Source organism: Leopardus geoffroyi, chromosome B1 (assembly GCF_018350155.1).
Source record: "Leopardus geoffroyi isolate Oge1 chromosome B1, O.geoffroyi_Oge1_pat1.0, whole genome shotgun sequence".
Classification (NCBI taxonomy): domain Eukaryota; kingdom Metazoa; phylum Chordata; class Mammalia; order Carnivora; family Felidae; genus Leopardus; species Leopardus geoffroyi.
The window spans coordinates 131,600,913-131,613,592 of NC_059327.1; the positions used below are offsets into that span (position 1 = coordinate 131,600,913).

At 41.8% G+C, this 12,680-nt stretch overlaps 1 protein-coding gene across 2 annotated transcripts in view; it reads left to right on the plus strand.

Moving 5' to 3' along the window:
• The first annotated feature begins 327 nt into the window (after positions 1-327).
• GPRIN3 (GPRIN family member 3) overlaps positions 328-12,680 on the plus strand; it is a 58,666-nt gene continuing 46,313 nt past the window's right edge. The window contains exon 1 of one of the 2 annotated variants that reach the window (XM_045473019.1): positions 328-734. The gene's annotated coding sequence lies outside the window, so the exon portion shown is untranslated. The other variant, XM_045473028.1, reaches the window with a different exon arrangement.

The window sequence follows — 12,680 nt, forward strand, 5'->3', positions numbered from 1 at the left end:
CTGCACGTGGCTTTATTAGAAACGGTCTGCTAGAGTCTAGACACATACATGGAGTCTGGTGACCTGTGGGAAGGAGCAAGGGCCAGAATTCCTGCCCAGTCGCTCTGGGCCCTAGTCCTCTACCTTAGTCTCCTTAACTTTCCACCTGCCGCTGGTCACCTTGCAGCAGAACGCTGACCCTCCAGCCCCTGCCCCGCTACCCACCCCCTACCCCCCTGCCGCGCGGCAAGTAGCCGCTGCAAACCCTTCCCGGGGGACCTGGAAGGCTGGGCTGGGGTGCGGCGGGGGCGGAGCTCGGCGCCCTGCTGCCGCCGCCACCGCCGCCGCTGCCTGCGAAGCTGCAACCCCTTCCCCGGATGCTCCGGCCCGGCGGCGCTGCCCTCCGTGGACAGGTGGGCGCATCCCGGGCCTGACGGAGGAGCAGTCGGGCACGTGAACTCCCACCTCCAATTTGGCTCCGTGCCGGGCGGCGGCGGCTGCAGCCCCGCGGTGGGGGCGGCCCCCGCGGTCTCCGCCCGGCTCCTGCGCGCCGCCTCTGCTCTTTGCATAGTAATTTCAGTTCCTGCGAGCACCCAGCTAGCTCCCGGAACGGGGCGAAAAAGGACCGCCGCTCCGGAGCCCGCCGCAGCTATCCGTGTGGCGCCGGGAGCCGCCGCTTGGGATATGCGACGGGAAACCCCTGCCACAGCGCAGGCAGCGGCCCCGCGGCGCCGGGGAGAGCCCAGCGAGAGCAGGTAGGCGACCGGCGGCCACGGGAGGAGACGCCCCCCTGCGCCACCTCTGCCCGGCGTCCAGCCCGGGAGACCGGAGCTTTGTGGTGTGCTCGGTACCGCCGGGGGTATGGATTCGGTCCCACATTTTGCCCGCTGATCGTTTGCCTGTTGCTCTTGTCCCCATCCCGTCCTGCGCTCCAGGAGGGGCCGTCTTTCTCGCAGGTGATGAATTTCTCTGCAAGGTCATTGCTCCCTTAGGCTCTGGCTTTGAAGGTAAATGGGAGACGAAGCCTGCTGTTCTTGTTCTTGGGCTGGGAGGCGTGGGGATTATAATCCATCAGGTCTGCACACTGTGAATATCCAAATAGGGGTGTGTGTGCGTGTGTGTGTGTGTGTGTGTGTGTGTGTGTGTGTGTGTTTGGCAATACTATACTTGTGTTTTTCTCGTTTTCCCGTGTCTATTTTCTTTAGAGTCAAAACACTGTAGTTTTCATATATTTCATATGTGTGTGTATATACATGTATGTGTGCGTTTATCCACATACACACTTGCATATATAGTTTATCTTGAGAGAGGTGGAGAGAGAAGGAGGGGAGGCAGAGGTTGATAAAGGGAAATCATTGTAGAGACCTGTTCAGTATGTAGAGGTGAACTTTGGAACCACATTAAGTCAGGGTAGAGACTAGAGGCTATAAAGGGTTCTGTAGAGATGGATCTTAGGAAAAAATCTGAAGAACACTGCCAGCCGATATACACACAACAGATTTTCACGCTATCCAGGCAAGATAGATGCAAAATTTCAGACACAACAGTGGACTATAAAAGAGGAGGTGCAGGGGAAGAGGGGTTCTTGGACACTGGGAAGTGAATTTTGGGTGGTGGGAAGGCAGCAGACAGCCGTCGGGTTTGAAGGGCCTCCTGGAGAAGCAGTGGGAGAAATCTCTGCTTGGCGTGTAGGCAGTTCAAGGTTAAGATGATGTGAATGTCCAGAAAGCAGCAGAGGCGGTGGGGAAAAGGCAAGGGTTGGAGGAGGGGAGAAAGCAGCTCAGAGTCACCGAGAAGCAAGCACCTTTTATTAAGGGGATCTTCCTGTTAAAGCAAACCTGGATATGCTCCATCGCAATATTTTTCACAACACATTTGTGAAAGAACCATCAGTCCGTGTCTTCATTTTATTTTTGCGGGGAATCTGGGTCATGATGGGACTGAAAGAAACTGAAGTGTTTACAACCCCAGCAAGATTTGGGGAGAGAGTTGATTAAGGCTTAGTCTCATGAAATATTTACACATCTCTTGCGTGGGCTTTTGTTTGCTCTTGTTGGTGCTGCTGCATATTTTACTTTGATAATGCTTTGAGTGTACTTCTCTTGAATGTGCTTATTTTCCAGTTATAAACTATTCTTTCTTTTCCATTGTGTTCACCATTGGCCTGCCCTGAGCCTGGGAATAAAGACACATGAGTCACAGCATAAAGAAGAAAATCTTCTCTGTTGCTATCTGCAAATGACAGGAGTTTGTATTAGAGAATGTTCTTTAAATAGAATCACCAAGAGCACTTTTTAAGTTTTTATGTGTTGTGGGGGGGAGGAAATGGGTTGTTGATTCACAAACAGGAAAAAAGAGTAGTAATCGCCATTGCAAGTCTAGATGTTATATCACTGGGATTTATTTTGGAAACAGAGCAGAGGAACTCACGCTGAGCCACGTACGGTGTGTTGTGGTGTGGTGAGGCTTCACCTAATCATTAACTAGACTTTTATGAAAATGATGAGGGAAAAAAAAAAAAAAAAGCATGGCTTCATATGGGAAGTGGAGGCCTGAAACATGACCTGAATCGGATCAGTCTCAGAGGTCCAACAAGCCATTTTGAAATTTGGGTATTTTTTAATTGCCTCAATACACTTGCCTTAATTATTTGTCCCTGCAACATTTTCTTGACTGTGCCTCAAATATACTTATGAGATATAGGTCTCCTTCACTGTATGAATTCCCAGTCAAAAAACCTACAACTTATGGGGAAAGCATTAAAATGTCCGTCATGGAATCCAAAATCATAAAAGATTGGGAGTCAGGACACACAGTTCCAGCCCAGCTCACGTGTGAGTTCTTTCAGTGCTAGCAATTTCTGCCCTCTGTGCACTCATTCATTGATTCATTCATGCAATCAACCTTGTTTATCTAGAACTCACCATGGTCCTCGTCTGTGGAATAGAAGACTGAGCGAGACACAGCCTCTGCTGGCAGAACTGGGCAGGGAGTGAGTACCACCTGGTTCTGTGCTCTGACAGGGCCTGTAGACCATGCTGCAGAAGTCAGGTTGTGGAGGTAGAGAGGATGAGGACTGTGTGCAGAGACCTGAAGAACAAGAGGAACTAGTTTGGTAAAGAGGAGAGAGAGGAGCAGTCCTAGTACAGGGGCCAAAACATGAAGAGGCCCAGGAATAACAGGTAGCTCTGGGTGGGTGAAAAACTGAGAGAAGATGGAGACGGAAAGATGAGTGTGAAAGGAAGCAGACCCACCCTCACGCTGAAGTCCGGCAGGGCCACTAACTCATCTGGTCATGACTGTAAACTGTTTGACCTGGGTAAGTTAGGGACATGCATATCCAGGGAGGCTCTATGTTGTTCACATCACCCAATGTTATACCCTTCAAATATCTAGAAACACTATTCACTAATTTTTTTTTTAACGTTTATTTATTATTGAGAGACAGAGCGTGAGTGGGGGAGGAGCAGAGAGAAAGAGGGGGACATAGAATCTGAAGCAGGTTCCAGGCTCCAAGGTGTCAGCACAGAGCCCGACGCAGGGCTCGAACTCACAAACCACGAGATCATGACCTGAGCCGAAGTGAGACGCTTAACCGACTGAGCCACCCAGGTGCCCCCCTATTCGCTAATTTGTAATAACCTGATTAAAAAGGAGATGTACCCTTGAAAAAGTCATAATCCTCTACGTCTCAATTTCTTCATCCATGAAATGTCTACCCCCTACTTTGCCTATTGTGAGAATAAAAGGGAATGAGAGAACGGAGATTGGAGTTTTATAGGAGGCAGGGGATCTTATTTTTATGACAACAGTGCTCAGGGCAAAAAGATGGAAAGTACTGTATATGCCAGGGATTAATTGTCCCCAATGACCCAAAAGGCAAAAGTATGATGGTTTGAAAAAGTGGATGAAAAAAAAAAAAAAAGTAACTCAGAAACATGTACTAAAGAGAGCCAAAAGGTCTCACACAATTCTTAAATTATGTCTTAAGTGAGGGAAATGTATATAGCAACCCCATGGCAATCAATAAGTGCCCTTCTAGAACTGGTCACAACCCATTGTGAAGTCAGTTTACTGGGTCTGATGGCATTTTTATTTTCAAAAAATGAAGTAGAGTAAAACAGAATAGAAGGGTAAGTATAGTTCATGGAACTTTTTGATTAAATATATGTTTATATGTATATACACACATCCGACTATGATGTAGATTGTATATCTTATTATGCATCATGTTCCAAAAAGTCCAAAAGCCAGTGCTTTAAGTGACACAAAGAAGAGATGCTTCCCGTTTGTCAGACCCCAAGAGTCAACAGGAAATCTGATACACAAGCATTTACACAATATTCTGAAAGGCAGAACTGCCTTGAGAAAGGCAAGATATTATGACTTACCATTAATTCATGACACTAAAGTCAGATGAGAAGGAGATGCTTGGGGACTGCATTAATCTAGAAAGGCTTCAAGGAGAAGGTGGAATGTGAGCTAGTTTATGAAAGATGAATGGATCTGGGTGGGCAGTGTGGAAGGAGTGGTGATATAGAAGGAAGAAGTAAAGAATGAGGCAGGGTAGTGTGAGCTTTATTTAAGAAACATTTAGAAAAGAAAATGAGTATCGAGGTGGGGGGAGAGAATCACAGCAGGATTTCTGTTTAGACTAAAATATTAGCCAAGAGTTGTTTGTTTGTATATAAGATTTCTTTTCCTAATACTACTCCATTAAGAAAATCTAGTCAGCATGGCCATAACATCATAAATCTGTCATTTCCTGCCTTTAAAAAACTCTCATTTGCAATAATTTACTGGCTAGGCCTTGTTTCAGTTGAATTCAATGAACTATTGAAATTACGCGATATACCACATTGTAGCACGAGCATTTCGTTTCCCAGAACACAAGTACCATCATTGGCACAGAGGGCAAGGGTGATCAAGTGACTGTCACAAATCCAGCAAACCTTTCTATTCTCTCCTACAAGTCTCCTTTCCTGTGTGCCTCGTAGGTATAAACCCCCGTGTTAGAAACCAACAGCTTCTTGAAGATGAATCAGACCACTTGGTACTCATAACCCCAAAAGAAAGGGCAGAACCTGCCAGATTTTATTTTTCAGTTGCTCTATGACTTCTTCGGCATTTTAGTAAAATGTCTAAGTATGTTTGCATGCATTTTGAGAAATTAACATCAGTGTGTTTTGCTGCAACCCGAGCTATTAGGAGATAAAATCAGAGGAGAATGTCTTCACTTGTGTTTTTTAAAATGTTTGGTGGGCTTCTTTCAGCTCTTGCTACCTTTCCTATGGAATAGAACAACATTATGATATTAATACCCTTTTGAAAACAGTTATACCTTCAACCAGAAGAACAGTGCCAGTTAAAACAGAGACTCGGGTACCCAAATTAGTTGATTTGGAGTTCAGTCAAATATGGAGATTCACTTTTCTATAAAGATGTCCTGGACTCCTTTTTCATCTTCCTTCATCAGAATCTTTAGATTAGTGATAAGCTAGCTTTGTTGCATAAGAGTCAAGTCCGGAATAACAAAAACACTTAGAGGCTGCATTTGAATTGAAAAGACTTTATTGAATTTCATGGGGGAAAATGTATATGAGCTTACAATTTAGATTACTTACTGTCTTGAATGCCAGTGAGAAAAATTTTCACAGCTTTTTATTTGGGCTTATTGGAGTTGCCAGCACAATAACAGCTTTCTGATTTTTCATGTCTATAATTAGATCGTCGGCTTTATTTTAAAGCTGGCAGCATAATTGGGGGCCTGAATTATTATTACCAGGTAATAATAACGGACCCTTAGCTGGAAGGCTAAATGCTGTGACCTATTGAATCTGAATCCGAATCTAAATGTAGGGCTTGGAAATCTATATTTTATGATGGTCCTAAAATGATTCCAATAGCCAGGCTTGAACACCACTGTTCAGTCTTGCCTTTACTTACAGGGGAGAAAAAAAGATAACAGGTGAGCCCCAGATGAGTGAATAATGTGTCCTCATGATTGTTAGAGCTGGGGCTAAAACCTAGACCTCTTCTTTCTAATTCTCTACCGATTCTCTGCTGAGGGGGGAAGGAATGGGGTCTGAAGAGAGGATATGAATGGCTCCAGAGTGGTGGGGGGAAGGGAATCTAATTATTCCTGCAGCCCTTCCTCCAAAATTGAGAGTCAATGCTGTGAGCCTTTCTAAGTGACAATGCAGTGATCTCTGTCCCAGAGGTCTGATGTGGCAGAAAAATTGTGGGCATCAGCTGTGCAATCTGAGGTAGGGAGCCTTCTTGGACTTACTTACACACCAGATTCCACTTAAACATGTTAATTCTTGGGTCTTAAACCCTGTGGATACCCAAGCCAACCCTACTGCTTTAGTCAGTAGTCACAGCTTGTGACACTTGCAGAACCAAGCAAACCTTGAAAATACTCAAGGCTAGAGAGTAACAGTTCACAGTCACAGACACCTCCAGGGACCTCAGCACTCTTGCTAATTCAGTAACAGACAGCTGGACAGAGAGCTCCAGTGCTCCTTAAAAGATCACATTTCCATCTACTAATTTTCTGGAGAAAAGGAGTTGCAGAGGATCCTTTTTTAAGCCTGAATTGCAAATGGTCCAGCAAAGTGAAGATCTAGTTCAGGGGGAGTAATCAAGATGTTTTATGGGGATAGACTCTTGATTGTTTTTTCAGCATATTGATTTCTAAATAGTCTAAAATTAAAACAATCATATTGTGTCTATGGGAGACTCTTCTCTTTCTTTATAATGTACAACTTTGGGTAAATTAAATGCTTGAGGGAGCTAAACATTTGTGTTCACTATATTTTCTGAGTAATCAGAGCATCTTTTTTTGTTTCAATTCTTGTTGACAATTTTTTTTCTAAAATGTTATAGTCTGTGCCTATGTGTCTGCCTTAATAAGTACACTATAGCAGATATCATCGGGATTCAGAATTTTGCATCAGCTCCAGATTTTTATTCCAAATTATGTCTGTGTAGGACAGGGCTGCTGAATATAATATAGACATTTTTAATCATCTTTCTTCTTTTTTAGTCTGATATGAATTTGCTTTCTCCTGATACACTTCTCAAAAATTGTCGTTCAAGGGGCACCTGGGTGGCTCAGTCAATTAAGCGTCCAACTTCGGCTCAGGTCATGATCTCACAGTTCATGAGTTCAAGCCCCACAATCAGGTTCTCTGCTGTCAGCACAGAACCTGCTTCAGATCCTCTGTTCCCCTCTCTCTCTGCCCCTACCCCACTCTCTCTCTCAAAAATAAACATTAATTTTTTTTAATTGTTCAAAATGCAAGATATAATTGATTCATCACGGAGTCCACTTTGTTGGACTTTGGTCATTGCCTTTGCCATTACATCATTTTGGAATGCTCAATCCTTCATCCTAAATTAGCTTCTCAATCCCCTCAAAACATGGTTTAGAGATCAATTATTTCAGTAAACCCTCCATGATTCTTATGCCCTGTCTCTAACTACTTTCTTATACAGAGCATGAATTTTTAATTTACACTTGGTAATATTTTTTTTCTAAGCACGGCTTTCTTTGAATACTATAAATTATTTCTCCTTGAAAAATGCAGGTAAAAATGAAGCAACTAGAATTTTAATGCTAATGAGGATTTTAATCAGTGCGAAGGTTAATAAATGGATAGGCATTTTCCCTTGCATCCTTGAATGAGTAGAAATTGCTTCTGACAAATGAGTGTGGAGGTTTGGTCTTGTTTTCATGTTGAACATGTGCCGAAAGCAGTCACCGAACAGAAATCTGTCAATGTCAAGGTTAGGGGCTGAGCTCTCATTAAGTGAAAATGCCTATGCAATCTCCTTTCACATGGGGATGATTTTGTGTCTACACGTATAGATACTCAGAGCAGAAGAATCCTTTGCTGTGAGCATCTGAGAGACCCGATACATTTCACTTAATGTGGCCAGACCTCAGGTTTGAAGATGTATATACCAGGTCAGAAATTAAAAACTGGCACAGTTTGTGGGCCCAGCAGGAAGATCATGTTTTATTTGACTCGCAGGTATTTATTTTTCATTAAGGCAATATTTAAAACTTAAGAGATATATTATAAAAAATGAGACACTGATACATACTCTCTGGGTAGAAGCTAAGTAACGGTATGTGCTACATCTTTATTTCATTATAGTCTCCACTCCTCCCTACTGTCTCTCTGACACTGAGGCTTCATAGAAGCCACTTGTGCTCAACAACTTCAGTTAATAGGGATTGAGTTTGTGATGTTTTCTAAGTATCCCTGGGCCCTCCGGTGCTGTGACTGTACTCATGAAACTGATGTGACTCTACAAAGTAGAGAGATCATTGTGGTCAATGTCGTTGACTCCCGTAAACTATCACGAGAGTCTAAAAAGTTTCCATCATCAAAACATGCAGATGCTGCAAAAGGTTAATGAATACAAACTGGGTTGACGTGGTCTGTTAGTAAGAGAAGAGTGAATTTTTCAGTTTGCTTATTTTTTACCGTACCACTTTTGGCAGCAAGCAAACAAAATCAACCGTCCGTAGAACAGTTCATTTCTTCTTTAACCAATAACTACAATTTTACATCAGATTGCTTTATGTGTGTTTAAATACACCATATCTTTATGTTACATACGACTCTTTAGCTATATGCCAAACTTGCCTAGCCTCCTGAACGCCCAAAGCATATCTCAGTCTTTCAGGTAATGGTGAGGTCTATTTCGTAGGCTTGGCAATTGAGAACCAACTGTCAGAAGTAGTATCAACTCTTATCCCAGTTTGTGTCTGTGTCTGTACAGCTGAGAAATGTGCATCTAACAATGGCAGTTGGCTGTGCTTTTAACTCATCCCTGAGATCACTACACAGTGTGGCCACTGGATTGTGTGGAACTCGTCTGTTACTAGGGCTGACAATAAGCTGACTGTGTCACAGTTGATCATTCACATTAGAAGTAAAGACGTATGCCCTTCTGAGACAATAGGATGAAAACCTCAGGCAGATCTCGAAAATAGAGAAAGCTCTTAATTAATAGTTCTCTGAAATCACTTTCTTTCTCAACTACCGCTGCCACTTTCCTTCCTCGTGCACACTTTGCTGCGTACCACCCCCACACTGTGCCTCCCACCTCGCTTCTAAAAACATCCTCACATCAAATTATTAATCCCAAAGTGTCGGTGTTTCACCATCTTCACTCTAAGAAGACGGGGCTGAGAATAGTATCGGTGGAAGCCAACAGAGGACACGGGGCTACATTGACTCTGGGCTTTCTTTGGACAGAGTGCATTTCCATGTAGAATGATGTCCGCGTCTTCATAACACCTAAAATGTATTGATAACATGTAAGAGACCATAGGTGTTAAAATTCTTTAGGGGTCAAGGTAATTTTTTTTCTTAGTGATTTGAAATAACATAAACTTAGTTACACTAAAACTTTCATGCTCTTATGAAGAACTGTTCTATTTCCCTGGCGGTTATTTGGATGTCTAAAATTGTAATGATGAGTTTTTAAAGATCATCCCTCACTACTTTTGAGTAGTGAGTCTAACTCTCAGAGAGGGATGATAAAAGTTAATAATGTGAGCTTGATGGATTGGGGATATGTCAGCTACTTCTGCTTTGCAAATGAAATAAAAGCATTCCTCAAACTGGAAATAGGATTTTATTTAGGAGATGAAGTATAGAATGTGAAAGGGGACCGGCTGAAGCTCTGATTTGAGGAAGATAGATGCTTGGATCATTTAATAAATTTGTATCGAGTACTTGATATATATGTTAGGCCCTGTGCTATGTGCTAGGGATTCAAAAATGAATAAAACATAATCTGAACTCTCAAATAATTCCCAGACTCCTGGCCTACATAAACATATTAATAAATATGCTCAGCAGCATTAGAGTGGGTTCTTTTCCTGGTGAGGTTCCTTGGGAATTCCCCTACAGCCTAACAACCAGGCTTCTTTCTCTGTCCCAAACAGACCTCTCTCTTCCTTCCTCTAGGCCCTAGCAATTCACTTAATTTCCGTTCCCCTTCAGAGCTTCGCCACCTGCTCACCACACCTGGGTTCCTTTCTTCCAGCCAGGCCAGCTTGAAAACTGGAGGAAGCCTTTCCCACACTATGCTTCCTTAATGTCGTCAAAAATGAAATGGTAGACATATGTATTTTCAACTTCATCTTGTTAAAAACAACTAAGAAACAGAGGGGAGCAAATGTGACCAAGATAGGAAAGGTGTAAGATTAAGAAATCTTCCAGGTTTCTGTGGGCAGCTAGTTTACATACTGTAGGAAATTTCCTCCCCATGAAAATACCAGAACCTCAATGTAACTTCATCGCCCCTCATTTTTTTCTATTCAAGAAAACATCTACAAATGCAAGTGAGATAAATGAGAGTAACATTATTATAAAAATTACTTTATCATCGAGATCAACATAACTGACATTACAGAAAACTGCTCTAAATTAGTCTTTTAATAAATCATTTGCTGTCACTGGTACTTTACCATTGCTTATAAATGGTTTGTAATATGCTAGTGTATTTTAAGACAAGTGAAAGGCTGCCATTTGGGATTAGTAGACTCGCGAGGATCACCTTCACCCTTGGAAGATGATCTTGAATCAGAGCATTATTGGGTAATATACCCATTTCGGAGTACTGAAAACACTTGGGGTTTTCATAGTTGTTGGGTGAAATACCCCCTGCCTTCATGCTATCCTTTTTTCCTAACATGGTGCTTCATGGTGCTTATCACTCTTCCCTGGTCTGCCTCTTCAGGGTTAAGACCCTAGAGTTTAAGTGGTAAATCACATCTCTGGATTGCCTGGTGAGTGATTCCATTTTTGTGTATTCACTCCTGCCGAGAAGAGAACTTTCTTGCTTTGCTGCCCAGAAGGTAGCAGCACAGGGGAAATAAGAGAAGAGGCAGTACCTAGATTTCAGAACTAAGGATGGTAAGTGAAAAAGAATGAAAAACCAACCAAACACGTGGGGAAGAGGAATTTAGTTGAGGCAAATGAGGATCAAGAGCCTAAGGGAACCACTCAGGGCACTTTTGCTATCTTGGTTCTAGGGCATAAGAGAACCCTAGTACATTTCTCTTCATCCATTTGCTTTCCACTGTAAGGAAATGGGTGATGAGTAGACTACAAATCTGTCCAGTTAATGAACTCAGATTCTTTCAAAACTTCATTCTTTAGCCTTTTCTGCTAGTGACATCCTGCTAAACCCATTTCTCATTTAAACAAATCTATGAGATTTGTACTTTTACTTCCCCCATTTTAGAGATGAGGAAACAGATTAAAAACTTGCCAAAGGTCCCTCAGATAGTATCTGACTCAATGGTGTGTAGATTCAGAGTTGTCTAACTTCAAAGGTCACAAGCTTCACTTCACTACTATACCACACTGTAATGTATTAACATTATTATTATTACCACTGGGTCAAAAGCAGAGGAATAGGTTGGATTTTATAGCCTGATTTCTCCTATCTCAAATTTCATTTTGTGTTGCTGAAAAACCAAACTGAAAGCTTATAAATCAGAGATAAGACTTTTTTTTTTAAGCAAACAGAGTGAGTTCAAGGACAAACATTTTAGGTTAAAACTTTATAAATCATTGTATAGGCGGTTAAATTGAAAAATAAAAATGTTTATCAAAATATCCAGGTGACACATATGTTCAGCAAACAACATTTCTTTGTTTCTCAAGAGAAAAACTAAATACCTATCAGATAGTCACGTGCATACACACGTGCGCACACACACACATAGAAGGAGAAAAACAAAGCATGTGTCTGTGTTTAGCCCTACCTGTGGACTTTGGACTTAGACACTATTTATAGAACTAGTGTTTCCATGATTGATGTTTTAATCATAGATACTCATTTACTTATGAAAGTTGAGCAATTCCTCATTTTAGCTGGCAGCTAAGTGTTCTAGTTCAAATTAAAGGCTGAAAAAAAGACAGTCTATGTACAGAAGGTTCATTTGAGACAAGCTCCTTCTTAAAACCATATTCCTAATAAATTAATGATAGTTGACAGGTAGATGAATATATATTATCTCTATCCATTTTAAAGATGAAAATCCACTAATTGTTTTTAAAGCCATGACTTCTGCCTTAATTTATTTTTTTGTTCCTTAATAAGCAATTGATTTTTTTCTAGTTAAAAAAAAAAATAGGCAGAAGTCACCTGCAGGCATTGATCTTATTACTGGACTCTTGTCATCAATCTGGAATGTGTTTACCACAAACAACACTTCATGTTGTTTCAGAATCCAAATGCTTTGTTCCAGGGGATGGCATGGCAAAGTGCACTAGTTTTCAAAATGCAGAAGATTTTGATCACTGACCTGTAAGATGATCTTAGATGGTATACAGATTTACTTTTTATTTTAATAGTTATGAATTTGTTTTATTTCAGAAATGTATTGGGGCGCCTGGGTGGCTCAGTGAGTTAAGCATCTGACTTTGGCTCAGGTCATGATCTTGCGGCTTGTGGGTTTGAGCCCCGCATCGGGCTCTGTGCTGACAGCATGGAGCCTGGAGCCTGCTTCAGATTCTGTGTTTCCCTCTCTCTCTCTACCCCTCCTCATTCACAGTCTGTCTCTCTCTCTCTCAAAAATAAATAGACATTAAAAAAAATTTGAAATATACTAAGAATAAATTTAAAGTATATTTTAAAAATATAGCCTATAATGTATTTAGCAT